Consider the following 27,363-nt stretch of genomic DNA (forward strand, 5'->3'; position numbering starts at 1 on the left):
TCATCCTAAACTGCATATCGTATAGATGTTAAAAGAAGCCTTACTGTGGCAGATGTTGATTTACAAAATAATATTGCAGTGCAGTAGTTGCTTCAAGGCATAGGTACATAAGTTCAGGTTGGATTATCAAAAGGGCAAGACTGAGATCCTCAAAAGTACTTAAGTGAAGATTCACTGAAAACATTGTGGGAGTTTGGTGCCTTTGAGAGACTGGGTCCTGTACGCATCTTTTTAGGTCACTGCAAATGAGTAAAGATATCAATTTCTCACACAGGCTATGTTCAACACAGATTCCCATATAGATTTCCATAGGCATTATATTAATCAAAACAAACAGTGTAATTCGAGTAATTCAAAATTACTCAATAATATTGTCACTTGGACACCAGTCTCTTAGAGCATTGGTAACTTGGCTGCTCATGGCACATCCTCTGTGAAACACTGCTAGGAACTCTGCCTTCATGTGGGCAGCCCAAAGCTGTAGCCTTGTCAGTGCCCCGTGTTCCAAACTATTCATTTTCAAGCCTTAAGTTTGAGTTTTTGAGTTTTTGAGTTTTTTTACATTTGCTTTAGAATATCAGTTTTGTTTATAAAAGAAGTAGAAAAGTGCTCTCTTTCTCTAAGTTACTTCCCTCCTAATTCCCAGAGATGCTGAGCACCAATAGCTGGAAATGGATGCTGAACAATGCAAAGAAAGACTCTGGAAAGGAGACTGAGGTGAATACATGGTGAGAAAGTTTGAACCAATAGTTACCAGTAAATCTGCTGTATGTATATATATTTTGATTACACATTTAATTGCAAATATTATTTTAAAATGGAAATGACAACCTGCACTCACTTAAACTGCAGCAAGGAAAATCTTGCCCAGTGTTTTGTAGCTCAGTAAGTATTCTCTTGTGGAACTAACACTATATGCTTTGGAGTGCTAATGTGCTCTCTCAATTTTATTTTTTTTCTACTAGCTCTATTGACTGTAAGATTTGTGTAGCACTGCCATAACCTATCAGCCATTATTCAATTCATTTTTACACAAACCCTACCTAAAAAATAGAAAGCTATCTCAAATAATATATGCAGATGCAGTTTCTTTGCTAGCTATTGTACCAGAAATAAAATACAATTTTTAAAAATTTTTTAAATTAGTAAATAGTGAGTGGAATTTTAGCTGCATTTTTTTTCTGTCTACATCCAGATATATATTCACAAAGAAAACAAGCATCAAAACAAGGTTATGTAAGTTAGCACCACTTCTCACTTATGAACCCCTTGGCTTCTTGGAGAATTACTTGCTAGAAACAATGCAAACAGAAATGTAGACTCCTAACTTCAATATTTATACAACTATTGCATTATTCAAACAGAGACCAGATTGGTAATTGTTGTAAGTTGTTGTCCTAGATTTTTGCATTCCTATGCATTTGACAGGAATTTGGGCTAGGAAAAGCTTAAAGGTTTAGGAACACAGTTACGGAGAAGCAATATCTTTGTCTTCAATAAGATGGCTTGCAAGGTGTTGTTTCCTTATAGTAAAGTTGACACTTTCAGTGACCAAAGAAACTGCAGTACATTAAACTATAAAAACAACTGTGAAAAATCGAGCCTTCTTTAAGTTCAGATACAATTCAAAAGGAAAGATGTAATACTCAAACACTAACTAAATAATTAGCATAGCAAGAACATTTGCCCCTAACTATGGACAGATAAAATTGCCACTACGGCACATGCTTGCCCAATTAGAATCAGATTGCTGCCCCAAATGAAGTCTGCAGTTGAGTCACACAGACAATGCAGGTGAGTGTGAAATGCCTTTTCATCCTGAGGATGAAACAGGAAGGCATGAAAGCCTGGCAGAGGAAGGAGACAGCAAGGAGTGGATGCCCTGAAGAATTGCTTCAAAATTAAATATGAAAGGAACAGCATTAAGAAAGTAGTGGTTCTGAACATGAAGTACCTTCTTGCAAGTCTGAAATACTGGGATTCACTAATACACAAAAAGCCTTCTGACGGTGGGACTTGAGCCAGCATTCTCCATGTGGGCAAGCCTGTGGGAGTTACTGGGGAACCCTACAGGTGAGCTTACAGGGCTCACAGGTTGAAAAACCATGTTTGGCATTGCACACTTTGTAAGACTCTCTGGGAGACTTGTAGGAGGAAGACAAGTGCAGACACAAAAATACTTGTTTCCCTTTCATTTCCCATTCCCTCCTTGCTCTTTTCTGCATTTGTCAAAACTGTAGAGTTTTTGAAAAAAAGCAGGAGATGTTATTGTATTATGTGAATTGCTGTGTTCACTCTCCCTCAGTTTTCTCCACAATCTCTTAGGAAATCTCAATGCAAGGAAAATCTGTTTCTTATATTCACTGGGGAACACTGTCAAATCTTCAATTCAAGTCTGAGGCAGAGAATGCCTACCCAAAGCAACTGCAATGTTGCTATTTGCACAATTGATGGTACTCACCAACCATCACCTGAATGTACTTGAAAGAAGAGAATTGCTGGTAAGCCAGAGCTAGCTTTTCACATCTTACTAATGAATGGATGAGAAGTGAGCCACATAAGGCTTATGAAGAAAAGGAAAAAAATACTGCCTCAAAAGAAAAAATAAAGGAACTTCCTATTCTATGCAAACCCACAAATCTGTTTGATCAGGAATTTTTCCTACTACCAAACAGCATTGGGTAGAAGACTTAAAATAGTCAGACCTGAGAATTAAGACCATCTCCAGGTTTGATGTGACTTTTTTCTGTAGTAATCAAACATATATGTGGGACAGTAACACTTTCCTTGATTTATGAGAGTGAAGGTTTGGTCCACTGGTTTCAGGAGGAATTGATGGTGGCTCAGTTATGCTCAACAACTTGCAAAACCAAGCTTTCAGAGAAGTGTTGAATTATACACCAGTGAAGATGATTTTTCACATTGCCAAGTATCCTCTATCTGTAATCTTTGCAAGCCTGAGGCTGTTCTCATTTTGGTTACAGAAGTGTTTTCCAACTGGCTGGAGTTCTGAAGTCAGGTTGACAGGAAGAGGAGTGAAGGTTGGTCACTGAGCCACAAATAAGACTTCTAGGAATCAAATCCCACAGCTTGAGCCTGCGGTTCAAAGTCCAGTTTTTCCATGGATAACTAGCTTTAAGGGCTTTTTATGAAAAGCTCTTTCACTGGACTAAAGAATTGGCCCCTTTGCAGTTCTAATTTATCCTGTTCCTACTTTCTTGAAATACTGAAAACAGAAATATGAAACCTGCAAAATCTAGTGTTTTCTAATGAGGAATAATACTGATCATTCTCAAGTTATGATACAAGAATTGTATCATAATTGTATAGAGGAAATTCATCAAGAATAACTGTAAATATCTAACAACAGAATCAACTGCTTTGATGACTTTAACTTGAATCTACATGGAAATTTTACATCGCTTGACAATAAACAGACATCCATGGTAATTTTTGAGGATGGCTTCCTTAAGCAACAAAACACAACAGATCCAAGTCAGAATACCCCAAACAGATTGTAGTTAGCTGCTGGGATTAAATGGTCACTTTCTGAAACAAGCACTTAGTCTTCAGGAGGGTACAGTATTTTATTTCCTTAAAGACATTCATTGAACAAAAAATGCTATAACCTTTGAGTTAACTAACAAAACTGGTGAGGTACAAAATCAATATTTACACACCGAAACTGAAAACTCAAGTGTTTCTACTGTGCTGAACAGCAGAATATAGGTCCTTTTTATAAATAATCCCTACTGAAAAAATGACAGCTCTGGCACAACTCACAGTAGGAAGGGGGAGAGGTAAGACACATTTTTTGTTGCGGAAAAATGTAGTCTTGCTTTGAAGAATGCATGTCAGAGAGATCATCCTTTGAACTTGCTCTAACAGAGCTATTTAAAATATTTCTGTGCAGTGAGAGGCCTTGTGGTAGAATATGTTAAAGTGTTCAAAATGGTGAAACAAATAAGAAGGATTTCAAGAGAGAGCTTACCCACAGAGTCAGAAACCTCAGTGCTTGAACATGTTAGATATTGGGGTGGATTTTGAAGGGTGTGCCAGCTAAACTGAGTTGTGCTGAATGGCAGTATCTTAGTAGTGTTTTATATTTTATCCCACCAGTTAAAATTTCAATAAAAAGGAAACCCAGTATTACTTTAAAATTATCAGATGAGATTAGGCAGAAACAGATGAGACTAGCAGACTACCATGACTCATAATAAAAATCCAGTAAAGCTGTTTGTGAGAAGTTCTACAATGAAAATCAAAACCACAGAAGACTGTAACTACATGGGCCTTGAATAAGAAAATTGAAACCTGATTCTCTACGCAGAATATACAAGTGCATTTTCATGCAATATTACTGCAGAGGAATAAAACACAGAGTGACTATACACATATGTGCATTTCTCAAGCTTGAGTTTTGTGAAAACTGTGAATATCTAGGCAGATAGCAGATTGAAAAAAAATCTCAGTTGTAACTAAGCAATTAGCAAATACTGGCCTGGAATATTCTCCCCCATAATAAATCTCACAAGAGTGAGCTCAGGAGGAGAATTTTTCTGTAAGCATCTATACGAGAGACTCTTATTTATTAAGGCCCCAATTCATATGAATGTGACTACCCAACCTACTCTCTAACCAGCACAAAATATGCTTTGAGTATTAGAAGGAATCTGTAGGAGATCAGGCAGGATACCAGCTCTTGAAAGAAATGCTAATGAAAAAATATTGAGGTGACTCCTATACTCTTCCATACACAACCATATTCTTATAACAAAAAAAAGAAGAGACATTTCAGATAATGTTGCTTTATACACAACAAATATTTGAGGCCTGAGTAGGTTTTGGATTATACCTAATCAGTCTAGATATAATTTGAAGCAGCACATATAAAAAAGAAAATGCAACTAGACTTTTTGAGTGATGCCTCTGCATTTCCTTCTACTATTTCTGTTTGAGAGCTACTTCATTAACAATGAGATCTTAGCCTTTTTCTTAGAACTTATTCCAGTCTGTAGTCCAGCTTTTTATCCTGCAATAAGTTGCACTGCAATAAAGCGACAGAGCTTTAATAGAGGACTGTACACTTGGCATGTTCAAAAGATTGCCAAAAATTAGTAACTTCAAAATTGGTACTAGATAAGGAAGTGTGCCTAAAAAGCAAGTGCTATAGGATCCTTTCAGCATAACCTGACAGCACTTTTTAGTTTTAGTTTATCCAACCTTTAAGTCATGCTACATAAAAAAAGTAAACTGAGTCTTTCAACAAATGCTGTCTTCCTTTCTGCAAAGAATATCACATAAATTCTATGTTCTTGGGGGTTTTTTGGCTTGATTTTTTTTCATATATCTATCTGTATGAATACATATATAACAGCTTAATGAGGGATTTCATTCTGTGAATCCCTACTGTCTGCTGGCATATAGTTCTATTGCACTCAAAATATGTAGGGATTTTTTTTCCTTATTGTTTTCAGGTATTGTATTTCATTCAACTGTCTGTTACAGCTACAGGTAAGATTCAAGGAATCTTCAGTGTCTACTAACAGGTGCTCATACAAAAGTGTAGCTGCGTTTTTAGCTGTTCATCCTTCTTTATTGATCATGTGGTGCTATGACACATCCTGCCACATCCAGCTCACATGGTGCTACGGCACAGGAGCTAGACTGAACACTTTGTTTCAGAAATTCATTTCAACAGAAAAATACTTTGGTGACAAATACTCCATTCCCATCTCCCCTGCCTTTTTCACTCTACTCCAGCAGAAGACTTGCTCTCCACAAAATCTCTGACCAAAAAGGCTTTCCAGTATTAGTCAAAGCTGGAAAACTTCCACTTGGAAGTAACAGTTTTTCCCACATATGATTTGAAATGTATTTATTCTCATTCATTTCTCTAGTTTGACTAGATCTTGCATGATACTGTCTGCCATCAGATTTCCATGATCCACTAGAAAAAGGGAAAAGGTCTCTCCTTATACCAGCAGACACTGGTTGGTCTGGTAGTCAAATTCATAGAAAGATGTAAATCCCTTGAACTTCAGGCCATGACAACAAGATGCCATGAAAACAAGATGCCATGGAAACATTTTAGGTCACATTTTAAGTTTTAGCCACCGTTGTAATTTTTTGACCATTAGCTTTCGATTCTCACTTCTTTTCTTTTTAATTTATATTTTTCTTTTTTCAGAGCGATCTTTTCTGAAATAAGGAAGTTATTTCAGCATAAAAACTATCTCCTATTATGCTTTTTGTCTTGTGCCATTGTCTGGGGACTTAGAAGGGGCAAAACCAAAATGCCTGTGTATATGCTCTTTTCTGCTGATGAGGCAAGCAGGACGAAAGAGAATGGAATGCATCTTTGCTGAAGATGAAAAAAATAATTCTATACTTAATCCAATATCACTTGTGTATTAAAAGGGATTGAGAAAAGATACGTAAAAAGTCTCGGTGTATGCCCAAGATGAACAAGTATGTAGAGTACCAGTGCACTGAAAATGATGTTCTTCATTCTTTCTAATGTTCTTTTGGACAGCAAAATCATTGATAAAAGCTGAATACCAGCCACAACATGAATAATATGTATGTCAAAAGTTAGTCCACAAAAGAACATAGCACACTGCATAAAAGCTAATGATCCACTGAAAAAGAAGGATCATTTAGAAAGATAAGAAAGGAATTTTATATAGTCCTCCCTTATGAGATCCTCCTAAGAACCATATATTTCAATTCAGTGGAAATTAAACACCTCGAATACCCATAAATAGAACACTATAAGCATACCTGACCAGGAAAATAAACTTAACTTCAACACCAGATGATTTAAAGTCTCTCATAATTCCAGTCAGGTTTCTTTGATTTTTGGGTTTGCTGCTGTGAGAAGAAATAAATTACAACAATTTGTGGCTTCTCCCCCTCCTTTCCTTTCTTATTTCCCACTATAGCCTGGCTCAAAACCACTATCTTTTCATTATTTAGAAAATTTCTGATATTTTATGGAAATAATACAAAGACTTTATGCTCTCAATCCACAAATTTATTAACATATAAATAGCCTATATACCATTCTACCACCATCACTTGTGGACTGGGAAAAAAGATAAATAATGTTGTAGTTACACCAACCATTGAGTTAACAACATACTTAAGTACTTGGATTAGACAGAGCCTAAAACTGTGAAAAAAATTAATTCAGATCCAGTTCTGTGTCAGGCTGTATGTCCATAAATGTATGTCAGCATCATACTGCTTCATGCTTTCTGACTCTTGTAAAGATGTCAATATGAAAAATTCACAAGAACAACAGATTTTTAGAAGCACACCTTCATCTCAGGTTCCTACATTTCTCCAATTTCTGATACCATATTCTGATTTCATAGACATTTCATTAGCATATCTGAGGCCTGCTCTGACTCTTTGCTGTTCCACAATAGCATAGTATGAACAGATAATTTGACATGTAAACCAAGAGTTTCATCTCCCTCAACACCTGCACTTGCCTTTAAGACATTTATCTATTCTCTGAAACATTCATACTGCTTTACTTTCTGCACCCATAAATTGCCTTGTTCTGGAATTATTTATTAACTTAAATGAAATCTAAGGAGAACAAGACCTGGCTCTCTATACTCTCCACCAAGCCTACCAGACTTCTGCAGAAAGCTGCAGTAAATTATAGTTCCATAATACCAGACTCCTGCAATGTGTTGTCATGGAACAAACATGGTATTTGCTGAAACTTATCCTTTCCCAGGAAATATTTGGTGAATTGGTAAATTAAAGTCAGCAACAAGAAAAGCCACTCTTGTACACTTCCAATTAATTCTTCCCATAACCACAACTATTTATCTTGAGCTGAATGCTGTTCAACTGGATAAGATACAGCTGCTACTGTAAGAAGGGGCTTGGTTTTGAGTGCTGTATGCTCCCTAGTTAGACAAGATGCACTTGATTTTTCTGTCACAACTACTGCTTTTGGTCCCAGTTTAAAAAGTTTCCCATCTAAAATGTATGGCTGTCACTGGGTTACCCAAACTCCTATTAAGCGGTTACTTCTGATTTTTGCTACCCGAGTTAAACAAACATAAATTGAAAGCCTATCTGGAATAAAGGGACATTGTAATAGAGTTGCTGGCTATTCTCTGTGGCTGGGGAAGCTCAAGGCTGGTTAGCAGACAAAGCAGCAATGGTCTCAGTGGTCTGTTCTACAGAAGACAACAAAATGGTCTTTTGCACCATGGAACAATGCACTTGCAGTCGCTAAATCTTGCATACAACAGTGGCACTTCCAAGCAGGCATTCCATTCAGGTAAGGTCAATACAGTCCTGCCTGTATAAAATTTGCTGAAATGATATCAGAGTGTTCCAGCAGAAGTGAAAGCGTTAACCAGAAATCTTGTATAAGTCACATTCTTCAGGAATCACTCTGGTACAACAGATTGTGCAGCACTATTTTTTCCCACTCTTTCTGATACAAACACCCTAGGCAAACTTTCTAATTAGAGCAGCAGATGTATGCAGTGCCATGTCTCTGTGAAGTTATTATGCCCAAACCAAATTTTGTCACTAGCAGCCAATAATTCGTTTGTCTACTCAGGGCTTGAAGTGGCCGTATCAATTATTTAAAAACATACCAAGAAGAGGAATCCATTTAAAATCTTCTGGGAAACCCAGTCATAAAACAGTGCATGTTCAGGTTTCATTCACAATATTGTCTTCTTAAAAATACAATATTACTAATTAAGGCTTAGTGCATTAGGCCATTAGTACTTGAGTGATTCATGACAGCATAATGATCTTGCTTATAATTTGTGCTTTAATTTATGGGATACCAGAAAAATAAAGGAAAAAAACCCAAGCAATTTGCAAAACTGAAACTCATCCAAAAACTCCTTGCAGTAATTTCTCCTGAAAAGTGATTTCACTGTGCTTAAGTGCTATGCTGGTAAGAAAATACTTCCTATCAATAATTAAAGTATAATGAAAGTTTCATGTGTCAGAAGACATCCTCAAAAGAGGGCTACAAAGAGTGTTCCTTTTCATTCAGACCTTCCACAGTCTACAAGTCACAATAACACTCTTTTCAAAGAATCACATTGAATAAACTATATAGTGAAATATATGACTATTCAAAACTCACCAGAAGCTGTAATAACAATGCAAATTAACACAATTCTAACACAAGTTCCAGCAAAAAACAAAGGTCTTCACAGTGCCAAGCATCCCTAAATGTCACGGTAAGCCTTGAAAGACATGGATGCTTATCAAGTCAGGGTTATGATCAAAAGCATCACAGAGAGGATCTACAAGCTTCTGTTGATTAAAAGTGTCTTAGTTGTCCAAGAAGGTCCAGCCATTGACTGTAGTTAGAGTACGTCAAGGGTTTGCTTGGAGCCCATCACACACAATCACAGTGTCCTCCTCATTTGTCCAGGCACACACCTGGAAGAAACTTCTAGGGACTGGATTGTATTTTGAGCTATACAGTTTCATGGCAGATGTGGCTGATATCAGCAAAAGAACACAAGAGTTACTGAAGACAACAGGAGGAAGGTAAAAAGTACATGGCCAGCAGCCTTTCAGAAGAACAGTCTAAAAATAACAGTAATTCTTTACTTTGTCTTGAAATATCCACATCTAATGCTGACATAGACAGACGTTTATCAGGATTTTCAGATGTCTTTGGCATTAAAGTGTAGGGGTAACCCCTTAGTCCTGAGTATCAGGGGGCAGCGTGAATGACAGTCAGAAGAGCTCAGGCACAGCAGGCATCAGAAGGCTTGATCAGAAGGCTTACAAGACTTTATTCAAGATAGATTCACAGGCAGTTCCTCATAGGTCATAGTAGAGTAGTAGAAGAAGTAGTTCCTAGTAGTTCCAGTTAGATCTAGATCTCACTCAGTAACATCCACACCTTTTATATCCTCTCACATCCAATATGCCATTACATTATTGGTTAACCAATTCACCTCACATACACTAAAGCCTCTCATTGGCTACAAGCTACCACACTCACTCTAGGTAGCTCTCTTCTCTTTGAGGGAGAACTCTAAAGTGCTTTCCTTAAGGGATGCACTCACTGTCACCCTGATATAAAATATTTTTTAATATTGACAGAATTTAGTGACTGAACCCTGTTAGAGGGGGATTTTACAAGAGGACTAAGCTTTCAGACAGCTCATCCCCCTGCTTCCTCAACTGTAGTTATTGAACTCCACTGTCTTCACGCTGTGTGAGAACCCCTATGCTCACACAGGGGAGAATCATCCAAGCTCAAGGAGAAAAGCAGTCCTTCTGCTGCCTGGAAGGCCCCTTCACCACAACTTTGCTGCTCTGCAAGTTTGCAAACCATTCTGCAAGTGAGATCTGGGATATTGAATCAAAACATTAAGCAGACTAAACAGCAGAAAACTAAACCCTTAAAACACATAGGTGTGTCTGAATGAGGTTAATGTGAGCAAATTCCAGCCAGGACATTTGAAGGCAAGCCTGTCATGTTGCTATAACACTACTGAAGTGCACACTCTGCAGGATTCTGAATGGATGATGGCCTTGGCATGTAGTCACTTACTGCAACTGTGGAGGTGTCTGCTTCAAAAATAACTAAAGTAATTATAATCTGAAGAATTAACTAAACCTCTAACCAAACATATTTTTATACTTTTCACTTTAAATGGTATAATTTTACAGAGCTACTCTTCTAAGTGGAATTTGGGTGACAGTTTAGAGCAACCTCTGAATTGATGGAACCATTTATATAAAAAACCCCTCAGGTTTGTGGTGATAAACATTAAATTTGGAGTAAACTCTCTTGGTCAATCTCCCTAGTTCTGTCTATCTAATGGGCTGATCAGGTTCGAGGGTCCTGTATTCAAAGCCCATAACTCTGGAGAGGACCAGGAGTGCTCTCATAGATTTGTTGTGTGGCAAATCTGCTCTCTTCTAATGCTAAATAAGGACTCTTTGATCTCCTGACCTTCCAACACAGCCCCTGCCTGTCATCCTGTCTTTGGCTATTCAGACAACTTGGAGTCTCCAATCCCCTCGCCACCTCTTCTCATGCATATAATTAATCTGTAACTACAGTTACTATTATAAAAGTCTACCAAGTAGAACTTCATCTCATGATAAGCTTGTTTCATCACATCTTGAATGCGATAACTTCTGTTCAGTAAATTCAAAACTTTCTTCAATAGGCTCTCTATTTAGCAGGCTGTGGTACACAAATATTGTTGGTAATGGAGTTGCAGCAATTAGGTCTGAAACCATCTAAAATACCACCTGTTTTTAATACTCAACTACTTTGATCAATACTTACTATGTAGGAGCTCGGCATGCCATTATAGGCCACAGCTGGTATTTACAAGTTCTTGTACTAATCCAATTTTATATGACTTGATTACTGAAAGTCAAATTGAGTAAACCTTGTGTTACATCATCCCTCCATGCTCCCCCTCCCCTTCCACATCCTGAAAAACCTGAAAATCTCTGATATTGGTTTTTCTTCATCTCCATTACCCCATCATATTTACCTGTTGGGGTTTTTTTGGTTGATTTTTTTTCACTTTCCATCTTGATTTATGGAACACCTAACATTTTCTAAAGAAGGTAAGAATTAATTTGTAGTTAATATAATCTTATTGATAAAAAACTGACTTTATTTGTTCTGGTCATGCAAAATGAGATGCAACCCACAGTTTGAAAAATCCTTTGACAGGGTTTCAGTAGAAACTCCAAATTAATCCTATGCTGTCCCAGGAAATACAAACCTCTTACAGATTATTTGCTATGATATTATTTGCTATGATACCTGTCTTTGGTGTGGTGATTCTTACCATAGCAACAGCATACGGGAAAAAAATTCAAAATCAAAAAGTATCCCAAGCATCCCAGGAAAACAGGTCACACACTGTGACAGGATATATTATTATAATTTTTCCCTAGAACAATAATGAATTTTTTAATTAAAAAATATGGGTATTTTATTTTATTTTTAATAACAGCAACATCAACAACACTTCTTTGTATGTTGCTGCATTCTTTTCAGCCAGCATAAACATTCTGGTTTGATGAATAGAGTGATTGCTAAGGACTCCAAGCGTCTTCCCAGCCCCAATCTTTTTTGCGTACACACACTGGCAATCCATTCCTCTACACAAATTTTGAATCCCTTCTGTGCCCAGGTCTGCAGGACAAATATGACTCAGAGCTGATACCTAGAAACACTCAAATGTGAAACCACAGCCCTGCTAGGTTAAATGGGAGAAATCCAGTGAGTGAAGTTACTTGCCCCCATAAGTATGCAGAAATCTTAATGCTGTGACACCCACCTTTTTCCATGAAGAGGATGTCTACACCAGGATTAGAAGTGGCTCATTACTAATGGACTAATACCTGGCAGATAACATGCACAGTCATTCTGCAGGCAAGGCAAATGTCAATGGCCCCAGGAGAAAGCAGAAAGGAGTGTTTGGTGTCAGGCAGCTGATAGGAGTTGCAGTTCCAGCTGCTTCATTCACTGTGGAATTTTACTGTTTCAGATAATGCTTATTGTAGCAGTATTATAGCATTGTTGCAGTAGATACTACTTATTGAAGTATTTTAAAATAAATTTAACAAAACTGTATCTTATCTATCCATACTACATTTCCAACAGATTAGTGACAAGTAATATAGAAAGGAGTGGTTTGTTTGTTTGTTTGTTTGTTTTTAATGATAAATGCAATAATTCTCTTTAGGTAACTACCAACCTACCTGTACAATACAGTAATGCATAAAATGGTTTGCATATGGCTGAACTTGTTAAAGACCCTCATAGTCATATCAGTCTAACTATGGAGCATTCACCCTTCCTTGTGAAAACATATTGGTTAAAATATTTCAAATTGGGGCAGTGACTTTAAAGCTGTAAATGATTTAAAAGCTTCAGTATCATGACTTTACTCCTTGGTTTTTGAAAAAGAACAGAAACAGCAAACTGAAAATACCATGAATGGATAGAATACAATATTTCACTTGCAAAGAGCAAACAAGGATCATTTAGTACAACTGCTAGACCAATTCAGGGCTGACCAAAAGTTCAAGCACATTATTAAGGGCATTGTCCAAATGCCTCTTAAACACTTACAGGCTTGGGGCATCGGCCATCTCTCCAGTGTTTGACTATCCTCTCAGTAAAGAAATACTTCCTTATACCTAGTCTGAACCTCTCTTGGTGCATGTTTTGAAATACACTTGTATTTGCTGTCTTCTGTTTACACTATACTTCAAGGATCACAAATTAAAAATACATGTTCCCTTTCCTGGTAATTTTGAAATTAAAAGAATGTGTGCAGAATTAAAAGTTAGTAATTTCTAGCCCCTCAAATGAAGTATGAGTGTCAAAGCTACATGAAAACCAATGCATTCTTGATTAAGACTATTAGATAGTCTGATTTGAAAATAATTTTGCTTAGAGCATAGTGGTTACCTTCCATTTGAAAGATTAATGCTTAGAATATTGCATCTGTATAAGTGTTAAAATATGAGTTCTCATCAACTGAAATTTAATTCATAGGGGAACAGGACTTTTTTTTGAACTATAAACAAAGGTTCTTTCTGTCTCACTTACTTAGAGTAAGAAAACAGAACTAAGCCAAATGAAAATGAATCTGCAAAAGCTCTGTGGAGCACTGCATACTGGAAGACCAAACTTCCAAAAAGAGAGGTGTGGGTAAGGCACTTGACATATCCCTCACTCTCTGAGGGTCAGTAGGAAAGTCTGGTTTAATATTAGTCATTCATGAATGAGGAGCATGACCAGAAATCTGTTGTGTCTAACTTTAGACCATTGTCCATACTCTGCAAGAATTTAGGAGTCCTGGCAGCTGACCTCTGTCTGACAAGAACTTTCTTTGTTAAGCCTAGCAGCAGGCAGGACTGCACCATACTTTGGAACAGTAAACATCATACAGAAAAACCACTCAAGCTCAAGTACAAGACTAGTCCAAGAACAAAGTTATAAAAGCAGGTCATGAACATATTTAAGCGGAAAAGAAACCAGAAAACTGAAACAGCCTCTAAATAGAGTATGGGAACTAAAAAAAATAAATAAAAATCCCTAAATAGTTGTAAGAAGAAGTTTGATCAATACATGAAAGGAATTGTATGACATCTTGGCTCTAAAACAAGTGACTGAACTGGATAACCCAGAAGAGTCAGTCATATCTTCTTATGAGCATGCAATTCTCTATAGGTATGTTTAAAGGGAGAAAGTGAAGCTTTTAAAAAATATGTTATGAAAAGACACCAGAACCCATAGAACATGATCAAAGTAAAATGTAAGATCATCCTCTAACACTTGTGATTTCTCAGACTTTCAAAATATTTTATTTAAATGAGTTAGCTAAGATTTTTAAAAATACATCTTTTATTCCAGTCTAGACAGCATGACATCATCTGCCAGCATCTTATTTGTCACTGAGCTGGGTAAACTGTTCTTTTTTAACCCTCTCCTTTAAAGAGTGGAATTCATAATGTGGTTTAGCATCTGTGTATTTCTGAATAATCTGATTTCCCCATTTAATATTTTAAAACAAATCATCAAAAAGATAACCAATAAGACCTGAGTACTTTGTATTTAATTTATTATAAAACATATTCTAAGCTTTGCCTCCTTTTCTCTGAAGACATTTTATTCTGAATTTGTTTATTTTCTATATAATTTCTTCTTGTTTCAAGAGAAACTTGAAGCATACGTTACTATTTAAAAAGTAAACTTAACACAATCTGCACGTATATAGCACACTACAGGTACAGCTATAAGACAAAAGGAGAAGAAAGATGCCATAAACATAAATACATAAATAATGGTACAAATCAGTATGGAATATGCTAGAGCCCATGAAGATGATGCACAAGAAGATTGTGAGATGGAATCATGAAGCTGCTGGTGGGACTGGTAAGCACAGGACTTTGTCAGTCATGATCCAAGGAGGTGAAGTCAGTCCCAGATCACAGTTACCCTCTTCCATCCTGCTGCTCTGTAAACTGTCCCCAAGGAAAAAAAGCCCTACTTGATCATTTAATTAAAAACTACATTAGCAGCTGTGCCTATGGATGCTGAATTAAATACAAAGAAAACATAAATACTCTAACTTTTACTTGATTTTTCCTCATAAGTGTTTTAGCATCTTTTTTTCCTTTGCATGCAGCCATTTTAACTGTAAGTACTGTCCCAGGTGGCTTCTTTCCATTGTGTTATCACTGTATGTCTTCCTAGCTAGCCTCTCTTCTAAATAATTTATAACTCAGAATCTCACCAGGACTTTCCAACCAAGAGCACAGATCCGTCATCAGTCTAAGTCAGTCTTATGCTGTCCTTTCCTATGTTCCCTCCCCCCCTCCTTCTCTTTGCCTTGAGGCATCTGTAATGTTAATATGAGCAGTTAGTCAGATGGATCAAGGATCTGATTGGGATGAATTTTTCTTTTTTCTTATTACTAGTTGCAGCAGGAGGAAGGAAGGAGTGTGCAGGATTCCCTCTGCAGAAGCAGCTGGAATTTAGATCAACTTAAGCTGATCTTGAAACTATACTTCAAACTGACTGTAAAGCTGCCTTTCAGCCTGATGTTTTGCCTTCTAACATTAGTTGTGCTTTCTTCCAATCCAGACTCCATCTCTGATATCTGCCTCTGGTGCCTTTTATCTCTCACATTCTGTTAAATCTTATTAATCCCATTCCTCTGCAACACCTTCCCCTCATCTGTCCTCTCTCTTAAGGATGCCTTTTTGAATTTTTTAATCTTTTTCTTGATTTTAGATATTTTACTATCCCTGATTCTGCCTTCCATCACTTACATATCTAGGCTGCACATATAGGTGTCATGCACAAGCAAAATCCAAGTGAGAGTGCAAATTTAGATGTTGCTTTTAAGATCTCAGCCTTGAAGATTGAGCCTGAGTTTGCCTTTGCAATATGTACTGCAAAGATCTCACAGGAGTGGATGATCTGGTATTATCCATATGGCACTGCAGATTTCACCTTCAGAGTTGAAAGAATCAAAATCCTCCTTTTCCCAGATTTTTCCATATTGCTAGGCAGGGAAATTCTGCCAAGCCCAAATGCTAATACAAGCACCTATCCCCACTCAAAAACCATCTTAAATGAAGCTGGGGGCTAGGAACAGTCAAATCTACAATTCTAGTTCTTTACCCCACATTACCATTGAAAGTGAGCTATAAAAAGAGAAGGAAAATAAATTATTCTCTCCTGGTCTTTTATTTTATTATTAATATTTCTTAAAATTTTGTCTATGTACTACAAAACCCAAGGGAGGAGTTGCTGAGATGACTGACTACTTGATGTCTGTAACATAGAACCATAGAATGGTTTGTGCTGGAAGAGATCTTAAGATCACCTAGTTCTAATCCCTCTGCCATGTGCAGGAACTCCTTTCACTAAACCAAACTGCTTAAAGCCCCATGGAACCTGGCCTTGAACTCTTCCACAGATGGGGCATCAACAACTTCTCTGTGCAACCTGTTCCAGTGTCTCACCAGTGTCTCACCTCTGACATGTAAATAATTGCCACCTGTTCTAGACTTCATAAAATAATTTTACATTAGGTGAAAATCCAAATATTGACAAAATAATTTCTTGCACATAGATGGACATCCAGAAACGTACAGCTAAACCCTTATATTTTCATATCATATAGAATTAATATATTTAAAATGTCCCTATACTTGAGATATGGTCTATTTAGACCTCAGATTTTAGAAAAGTCTTTCGATTTATTTCATCCTAACATTGAATGAGGCAGTGACAGGTTGCAGAAATCAAGTGAAAATGCCAAGGAATTTTGGTCTAGTGATGCAGAGTGCCTGGAACATGAGCCATCTCATACAAGATAATTCCTCTGAGGTAATAATAACAAACACTTCACACCTTCCCTATTGTGATTGTTCTACGAGCCTGCTTGGCATCTCTTACTTAGGTAAGTAATCCTGCTGAATTTAAGGAACTTTTTAACAGAAATAGGAATTGCTGAACTTAGACTTAGCTATGCTATCCCATTTAACATGTAGGTACCACATCACACAAACCCCACATTCAGAGACATTTCTAAGACCTTCAACAAGAACTCCCAAGACACAGCCCATGCTTCTGTAACGGTGAGTGAGAGATAAGCCCTTTCAAATTCCCATATTTTTTATAGTCTAAATCATTCCCCATTCAATACTATAAGGTAAAAGGTGGACAAATGAAACAGAACACACTTCTCCACTGGTACTACAACAGGAGAAGGAACCATTCCCATTCTTATTTAAATACAAGTATTTACAGTTGCAAAATTCTTCCTTTCTGCTCCTGCTACAGATTCTGCTGGGTTATACAAATTTGCAACTTGGTCTAGGGGAAGGTGTGCCTGGAAGGTGGTGATGGCAGGGGGTTTGGAACTAAATGACCTTTAAGGTCCCTTTCAACCCCAAGTCATTTTATGATTCTCTGAAATTTCATTAAATTACTGGACTGCTGATAAACACTAGGATTTTTTCGGGCAAGGAAGTCCAAGGAAGCTTAGAAATGTGCCATGACCACATGCTGTTTTCTCCTCCAGAGAGACAAACATTTTTGTTTATCCTGAGGGGTTTTCTAAGCCCTCCTCAGAATCCTGTTTTCTTTCCAGCTGATGTTCCTGTCTTTCACCACATTGTCATTGAGTACTGGTGTACTTAAGATTACTGAAGCAGCCATCATGACCTAAAGATGTTGCTCCAAATGGCTAATGTTGGCTTGGAGATGTTGTATACTGAGCTTATCCAGGTGAAAGAATGGCAATAGTATGACTGATAAGAGAATCATATAGTCATGGTTGTTTTATTCCACCAATGCTCAAAGAACTCTACCACTTTGATTTGCTTAAAAATTTCTTACTTTCACTGCAGAAGAAAAAAAGAATCTTTATAGGAACTCCAAGTGACTCAATATAAAAGATATTGTTCTATGCAAAGTGCAAATACATTTGAAATAGACCATGTCAATATGTATGCGTATGTATATGTTATGACTGGGATAAAACCAATTTTCTTCATAGTAGCCAGTATGAGGCTGTGTTTGAGGTTTTTTTCTAGAAACAGTGTTGATAACACAGAGGCATTTTCATTAGTGCTCAGCACAGTGTCAAGGTCTTTTCTATTTCTCATCCAACCCCACCAACAAGGAGACTGGAGGTGCACAAGAAGGTGGCAGGGGACACAGATGGGACAGCTGACACAAAATGACCCAAGAGATATTCCTTGGCATATGCTGTCATGCTGAGCATATAGAGCTGAAGGAAGAAGAAGGTGGAGAATGTTCAGACTGATGGTGCTTGTCTTCCCAAGTCCATTACAGGTGATGGAGCCAGGCTTTCTTGTGAATGGCTGAACACCTGCCTGCCCATAGGAAGTGACAAATGAATTCCTTGTTTTGCTTTGCTCATGTGCATGTCTTTACCTGTAAAATTGTTTTTGTCTCAACCCACGAGTTTTCTCACTTTTACTTTTTTGACGCTCTCCCCCTTCCCACTAATGGGGGAGTGAGTGAGTGGCTGTGTGGGCCTTAATTGCCAGCTGGGGTTAAACCACAACAATATGTCAGTTATAACAATGAAATAATGATAACAACCAGTCATTAAAAGGACCAAATTCTCATCAGACTTCACTGGTCTGCCCTAAAACCTTGCCATAAAACTAGCCATTTTTTTTAAAATGCATACAAAAGTGACTGTCTAAAATTATTAATAATAAATCCTTCTGCAATCATTTATAATTAAACCATGAGCTAAATTGTAATCAAATAAGATGCAGTCCTGAACCATCCACACTGCTGAAAAACAAATGAATGACCAAATTTAGTATTTTATCTGTCATTTACGGAAGAAAGCATTTTGCTTCTCTACAATCTGTTAAGTGTCCACAGCATCTAAATATATCTAATGCATAGATGTGAAAGTCAGAGATGTTGCAAGGTACACAGATCCTTGCAACATCAAAATTACAGGCTTCATACACCCTGCTAAAAGCATTGCCCATCAACAGAAATCAATAGTGTGTTATATATTTTGCCCTATAAACAAAACTTATAATGTTACTGATAGGATGACAGCACTGGAACAGGTACCCACTTACAAGCATGGAGCTATAGTAGTGGATTGAATAGCAGAAACTGGCCTCATCCCACTTCAACCAGGAATTAGCTGGGCTCCTCCAAGCAGATCCCGCAGGAAGATTCAGGGGCCTTACTTATACTGGGCCTTATTCTGAAAAAAGCCTTCCTTTTGAAATAGGTTTAAAAATATGTTTCCACTCATGAGACATGAAATCTCATATTCATGTCAGACAAATTCTGAATGTTTTACCTACAACAATCACAGCTATTCTTGTGTTTGGTTGGAGTTGGATAAACTGTTACATTGTGTTGCCCAAGGTTAACAAAAATATCCTTTTCCCTTTCCTAAAAACACTTTCTCTGCACAAAACATCCTTCAGCCTATGCAGGCAAGTGGGTATAACAGCTAGATGCAAATCCAGGGAACACTGCAGTAAATAAAAACATGCCTCAAAAAAGAAACACTGTAGATGGAGACCCCTCTCAAAAACAATTTTCCATTTGACCTACAAACAGTTGTCACCAGAGAGCTGTGTTAGTACCACCAGAGTGTAATTAAGTCTTCCGTATCTAATACAAAGGGAAAACCACACAGATTGCTGAACACAATGAAGGGAGAAGATTTTGATACCGTTAAGGGTGAAGGAGCACCTTGCTATCTTAGCCCTGGAGAACTCAGCCATTCCAGCACCAGATCATCAGATGCACTGCTTTCCAAAGAGCCACGCTCTTCCCTTCCCTGCCACGCCTAAGCACCTGTTACCTCATTCACTAGGACTGGGAAAGTAACTGCTTGTAGACCTATACAGCATCAGGCTGTTCAGAGAAACACGTTTCCCAGGAGGAAAATACTAATTTTCTTCTATGTGTGAGCAAGTACAACAGAAGAAGAATATAGATTTTATTACAGAAACTATATTATCAGTGGACAAAATGCAAATAAATAGTCATCTTTGTATAAGGTAACCTCATTCGTCTAAACATTTTGAAACTACAAATACATGCTCATCTGGAAACACACACACATAGTACCATTTAAAACTCATAAAGAAGGAGGTATTTAAAGAGGAACATGGATTAATTTGTTTTCAAATGGATTATGATACTGATTTTTAATGTATATAGTGATTGCAATCTGCATGGATATAGATAAAATCACTGTACCCCATTCCCAAAATAGCAGGAAACATTGTGACAGTTTTCATTTACTTTGTTAAAAATTTAAGAAAATCTGTGACCTATACAGCTTCCTCAGTAAGTATATCCAAATGAAACAGCAACTTTGACCTGCAACAAAAAGTCACTGAATGTGACAGGTAGTTTTAGTTTAGGACAAGACAAAATATACATGTTCCTGTTTTGTGAAACCACATTTACTAAGTAAAACTTACTTGGACTAAGTATTTTAAACTGATATTGCCGAATAATAAGGTGCAATAATACAAAAAAATATTTCAGTTGGTTAACAGTATAGAAAAATCCCACCTTACTTTTATAGCAATAAGGTCCACAAAGTCAGAGTGACTTCTGAACACTCCATTACTTTGTTTATAACCAATCACATCTTTATAATGTTTGTTTCAAAACCAAAAAAAAAAAATAAAAAAGCTTTTGAGGTGAATAAGTCTAAGGTTTGAGATTTTATCCAAAACCCAAAACATAAATTAAAGAGACATTTAATCTAGGTTAGCACGTCACAAAATAAGCAAAGTGTTGGTGTGCTGCCACTCATGCCAACCACCAGATCGAACTCAACAGTAACCTTTCTTAACTTTTTCTTATCCAGCTGAAAGCGCTCTTGTCTTTCAGCTTTTAGGATAAAAAGAAGACAAACACATGACTTGTTCTTTTTTGTGTACAAACATTCCATATCTTTTTTTTTTTTTTTACCAATGCCAACAGCTAAGCAACCAGTGGAGGGAACTTAGTGTGTAGATTTGTGAAGTTGCACTGCTTTTCCAGAAACACTTAAAGGATACCGAGAGAATTCTCTTTAGAAGTTCATGAGAAAAACAATATTAAAAGTGTTCCATTTCCTGACATGTTTTAGTGTTGTTGTTGTAAAGGAAAATATTTATCTGTAAACATACAATATGCACCCAATGTAAAATCTAAACAAAATGAGGCATTACGGATCTGTTGGCAATCTCATCCTTTGGAAATATCCTAAATCCTGACACATAGAGGAAAAAGTCCTGATGAGTGCTGAACACAACTAACCCCTAGTGACTTCAGTAGGAGTTGTGAATATTTCAGCCTTCTGTGGATTAAAATGAGGAGGCATGACTTTTATCAATAGAACAAGAGCTGCTCTGTGCTACATGTGATTTTAACAGCAAACTCTATCAAATCTGAAAAATTGCATCACACTGCAGTGCTTACCAAAAAAATGTGTTCAGCTAGTAGTCAGGGTTCAGCAGAACAGCAGCTGACATGGTAACATGCATCACCTGTATTTATTTATCTAAACTGCTAGGGCACTATGCTCATTTTCCACCCCTTTTTATTGCCCTGCATACCTTCAGGGATGATGTACACAGCACATCAGGTGCCTCTTCCTTCACTGCTATTAAGCATTAGGAATGCCACAACTCACTCAAAGTATGCTTCCCACTTTTACATCAGCCAGCCACAGCAGAAAAAAAAATCCCAAGGCAAACTTGTGTAAAATATTTTAATTTAGGCTAACAAGAAATGATGAAATGACCCTTGATAGCACAAGAATACTTCCATGGCTGCTCATTTTTCTCTGAACATATCTACGCAGCATATTGATTATTTTGGAATTGTATTACTAGACAGGAAACATTAATGTTCCTGTATCCATGAAGGCCTCCAAACACAGATGAAAACAACCGTTTCAGCTCATTTGTAAACTTTTAGATGCAAAAATTATTCAACCTGTTAGAAAACCATGTACACAAAGTGCTCTTTCTTGTACTCTAGATTCAATAGATTTCAGAAGTAAATTCAAGTTTCACAGCCAGACAAGTGTACTACTTTTGAGTTCTGAATACTTGAAACTGTGTATCATTGTGAAGCCAGTTTTCCTTCCAAGTTCTTAAGCAAAATCACTGTGTGTTTTGAAACAAACAAGGGAGAAGTGAAAAATCCATGAAAAAGACCTAGAGGCTGTTACTCTGCTTTATATTAAGTGACACTTTGCAAATGGCACCCTGCAAGTTATGCCTTAACTCCTTGTTAAAATGCAACTAAAATCTATATTACCCCACTTCACACACAAAGGTAAAATACATAATTGAATGTGCACTAAAAGACTTGGGGGAAATCTATGAAACATATAAATTACTTGATTGCCTCTGAATAATAAATTGTTCCCCAGCAGATTTATAAAGACTGTTTTACTGTAGAAACACATTTCTGCCATCAATAGGCACAATTTGCTGAAGAGCTGAAGAATGAAAAATGGTCTAAAACAACTTTGGACTTCGGAAGTAAGCTGGAATGCAATGATTCTGGTGGCTGGCCAAATGTTTCATCTCTCTTTTTCTCACTGAACAATAATATGAGACAGTGAATGATCCATTTGCTCTGGATCACAATGCTATTTTCCCCACTCATCCCTGGAATAACAGTGTCTCAGGCTGCTGGAGGAACAGAAATGTTATCAATTCACATTAGCTGTAAAGTTTTCATTCTCAGGACTCCTCTGCTGAGAAGCCAGGAGAGGAATAGGAGCCATCACCTTGAAGGTGCCAGTAATGATCTATGGAAAAATGTCCTGGAGCATAGGGGACTGAACTCCGTGAAGAGCTCTGTAGCTTTCCTGCATTCCTGACTGATTTCTCCATCAGCAGCATCTGCTGTGCTCCTTGCTCTATGTACAATGACTGTTTGGAAGCTTTAACACTCATCATCCCATGAACACGAAATACAAATACACTTTACACACACTCACACACACACAGAGTCACTCTTGAGACACACGTGCACACACACACACTCACTCCCTCGGCATCACATGCAATTCATTCTAAGTCCCCTGTGTGTTGCTTAAAAACAGAAACCAAGCACAGACACACCAAAAAAAAAAAAAAAAAGAAAAACCATAAAAAACCCCAAACAAACCAAAAACTAACCAAAACCGAAAACCAAAATCCAACCAAATAAAAACCAAAAACCCCAAACCAGCACAACAAAATAAACAAAAAACCAAAGCCCAACCAAACATCAGCCCACCAAACACACACACCCCATACCCCGCCTCCCCCCCCCCCAAAAAAGGCCATAAACAATAAACAACAAAACACAGAAAGGAGGAAGGAGTGGGGGGGGACAGGAGGGTGAGAGGGCGAAGTAAAAAAGAGAAGCTTTTTTTTCCCCCCGCTGTTGCCGTGGCTCCCAAGCATGCAGCGCTGAGGAAGAGTAGTTCCCCACTTTCATCATCTAGCTACATCCTTGGGATAAAAGGGAGCAGTCCGGAATGATGCTGAGGCTGCAGAAGGCAAAACAAGGCTTTGCAAACATGCCTGACTCCCCATGAAATTCTCTCCTCCATATCCCCTCCTCCCTAAAACCTGCCCTAACTGGGGGAAAAAAATCCCAAAACTAAAATACCAAAAAAACCCAACCAAAACAAAAAGAAAAAAACACACAAGGAAAAAAGTGATGAAAAGACACAACTCACCTTAACAAGGGGTGTTGGATGGGGTCAGAGAGGAGGAAGGGTATATAAAAAGATCTATTTTTAGCAGAGGTTTTGATAGTACTGAAACACACAGACACAGGGTTTAGAAGCAGGGGGAAGAGTATAAAAAAACGAGGGGAAGAGAAATTATCAAGAAGGTGTAACTCAGTCTGGCAGGAGAGAGGAGAATCCCCAAGAAAAAGAATTTAAAAATAAAAAATTTAAAAAACAACAACCACCAAATGCCGAGAGGAGAAGAAGGGAGAGCGTGGCTGTGCCGGGGTTGTGTTTTGTTTCTCTTCGCTGGGGGCGGGCAGAGGCGGCGGGGCGGAGGGGAGCTGTTCGCGCTTTCGGCGACGGGCCCCTCGCTGCCTCCCCGCGGGGCTGCCGCGGCCGGAGCGTCTTCGCGGCCGGGTTCGCTCGTCGCCCGGCTCCGGCGGCTGCGGCGGGCGCGGCGCTCCCGCTCCCGCAGCTCGCTAGGGCTCTGCAGCCGCGTTCACGCCGCCGCTCCTCGGCCACCCCCGCGCCCGCGCTCCCGCCGCCGCCGCCCGCGGGCGCCCCCCGCCGCCCGCCGCTGCGGACCGGGGCGCGGAGAGGCTGCGGGGCCGGGGCGGGACGGCGGCGGCAGCCGCGCCCGAGGGCGGGAGTCCGGCGAGGCGGGAGTTCTCCGTGTGCCGGCGGCTACCGCGGACAGGGACCGAGCGAGAGGCTGCGCCGGGAGAAGTGCCGGTGCGGGTCTGGGGGAGCCGTGTCCCTGCCCGGGGTCTCCGTGCGGGACCCAGGCTCCACTCCTGCGCCTAGCCCTCCCGCGACACCCGCAGGGTGAAGGGAGCTCAGGGCTGGGAAGCGAAACTTGGGCATGCTGAAAAGCGGCCGGCGTTTTGGACAGCTGAATGCTGCTTATCAGCGGCACATCTGCGACGCTCGGTATGGTTGGGAAAAGCATCAGCAACAAGCCAGGAGGCTGAGAACTGCCCTTATTTGTATTAAAAGTAGTAAAACTGCATCCAGCCTTGCCTTTAGTACAGAAGCGTGGCTCACACAGAGCGTCGCCAGCAGATGATGTTCCTTCCTGGTCCAAATGGAAGCTGCTCACAGCATTTTGTTGATGAGGATGATCAGCAGGTCACATTTATCTCAAACAGCTGACAAAATCCAGCAAACATTTAGATGTTACAGAAGGAAGCTTTTACCCGACTTATCACCCCCAGGAATACTCTGCGACTAAAAATAAATCCTGTGGAAGTTGTTTTTAAGCAGATAAATATAAAATCTTTGGACACCCTTTTACGTTTTTATTGTCTAGACCCAAAGATGTAAAAAAACAAAGAGAAAACAAAAATGGAGAATTTAAGTGCAGAGGAATAACTGAGCTTTAAAAAGTACTTTATCTACAGTGCTATTAACAACAGTAAGTAAATATGTCTGTTTATGACTCGTGATTTTGAATTGGCGTTGTCCCATAAATGATGAGAGCAAACGCAGGCCAAGCGGTTGGATTCACAACTTGTAAATGATATACAAGCTGTGCTTCAGCACCACTGTTACACAGAGATAAGCATATATAGTAAACAGTAGAAGGATATGCTCCAGTATGTAAACTCAGTAATTGTACATACTTACTCCATAAGTACACAGAGTAAACAGATATAGTAAATAGTAAAAGGATATGTTCTAGGATGTAAATTGATGCTAGGAAAGACACTTACACTACTATCATTTGTTGATACCCGGTGGTAGATAAAGCTGCCTGGAATGAGTGTGGTGGAGGTATGTAATTGTTCCTCTTAAATACTGGCCTCCATAGCCATGAAGAGGATGTTACAAGAACTAGCTGCCCATGTGGGGTCTGCAGGCAGCCTAACTGAACAGGCTGTGTTGGCCAAACTGTGAGATGTCATCCCATCAGCATAATATGGCATGGGATGTGGAGTGCTTAGTTTTATTTTCCATTCAGAGATTGGCTCTGGCTTTGCAGGCACCTTTGGAGCACTCCCACAGGGATATACTCGTTATCTCTGTGCTCTGGCTTACTGCTCATTATCAGTTGAAATAGCGGAGGAGGTAAAATATTTTGAACCCAAGTGTTGGTTGGAACCAGAACATCCTTACTGAATTAAAGAGAGAAATACATTCTCAGAACAAATAAAAAATTTCACTATCCTGTATTTTAACTCTTTTTCTTCCTCCAGATAAAGGTGCTTCCTATGGGTTACAGCAGAGGAACTGGAGGAATAATGAAATTTCCAAAACTCTCATATGAAGTATAAATAAAATAAGGGGATGTAGTTCTCTTAGTGAGCTTCTCACAGGAATCAGAGGAAGATGATCCTCTTCTGTCTTGGTGTAGGCTCAATTTCTGCCTGTTTCTTCTCCAGTTGCATCCCTGAACCAAATTGTTCAGCAGTCCAAAGGATGAATCCAAGAGCTTACACAGTTTGGATCATGTCTCCAGTTTTTTTAAAAATCAAATATATACAAAACTATTCACAGACACATGAAGATGAATAAAGATATTGGAAATAAACTCTGTGCTGCTTCTACAGTAACTAAGTTGGAGAAATATTTTATACATTAAAGTGGGGTTAATGTTTTATACATTATCCTAGTAAATATCTAATTTCAGTTAATTTTCAAGAAATCTCAGCATGAATTTACATGAACTCTCTTCTTAATATTTATGAATCATCTTGCATTGTTACAAAAGCATCAATTTACTGTAATCCACAGGTCTATTCAATATGCAGTGTAAGCCTCTGACCATCACCAGTTCCCTGCATAGCTCTATGCTCAGTAATATCAGAGTAGTACTTACTGCCAATTATAACTGTCCCTATTGATTTCCCCAAATTTGCACAGGCCTAGTATTTTTAATTTTGATTCTCCAGAAAACAAAACAAAAACCTCCAAAACCCAAAAAGCCTTTGATGACTGGCTTTAGAGTTGAATGATGAAAAACACACACACTGGTGGTATTCAGGAACACCTAAACACAAAATGTTCAAATCCTAGCATGTCTTTTTAAAACGTTCATTTCTGTTGCCATGTCATAGGCTCTGCATATTTAATGTCTGATTTACAAGCATAACTTGGTATTCAAGTCATTTGCATGCTGGGAAACAGTTTTAAAGCTTAAACATACATTTAAATGGATGGAAATCATGACAAGGGTTAAAATCAGAGATTTTTATTATTTACAGAGCTTCTGTAGAAATCCTTTTCTCAGAAGACAATATATCTACATTGTAGATAATTGTCTAAATTGCTCAAATGACTCAAAAGTAGTCAGATTATTGAGAGAACAAGACAGAACATCTAAACTGACACAAACAAAACCATTTGTCACAGGTCATTATATTGCTTCAGGGTGTCACTGTTGCTGCAAACAGTTAATTCTGGATAGCTTTTCTCTGGTTTTCATTCAGGCTGTCCAGAGGAAGACGTACTTTTGTGTTGTTCATTATGAAACACACAAATCATGGACTCTGACAGAGCAGCAAAGGAATCTTTGATGTAGAGAGATAAAAACTTCATTTTGGGTAATGCCTTCGATGTCCTTATACTGCCGAGAGGTACAAACCAG

At 38.4% G+C, this 27,363-nt stretch overlaps 1 protein-coding gene across 8 annotated transcripts in view; it reads right to left on the minus strand.

Moving 5' to 3' along the window:
• The window catches only part of LOC139671172 (poly(rC)-binding protein 3-like), a 511,988-nt gene extending 487,712 nt beyond the window's left edge, over positions 1-24,276 (minus strand). For all 8 annotated transcript variants that reach the window (XM_071553579.1, XM_071553578.1, XM_071553569.1 and 5 more), the window contains exon 1: positions 23,781-24,276. The gene's annotated coding sequence lies outside the window, so the exon portion shown is untranslated. The remainder of the gene's footprint in view (positions 1-23,780) is intronic.
• Positions 24,277-27,363: the final 3,087 nt, after the last annotated feature.

The sequence above is a fragment of the Pithys albifrons genome, chromosome 4, assembly GCF_047495875.1.
Source record: "Pithys albifrons albifrons isolate INPA30051 chromosome 4, PitAlb_v1, whole genome shotgun sequence".
NCBI classification, from domain to species: Eukaryota; Metazoa; Chordata; class Aves; order Passeriformes; family Thamnophilidae; genus Pithys; species Pithys albifrons.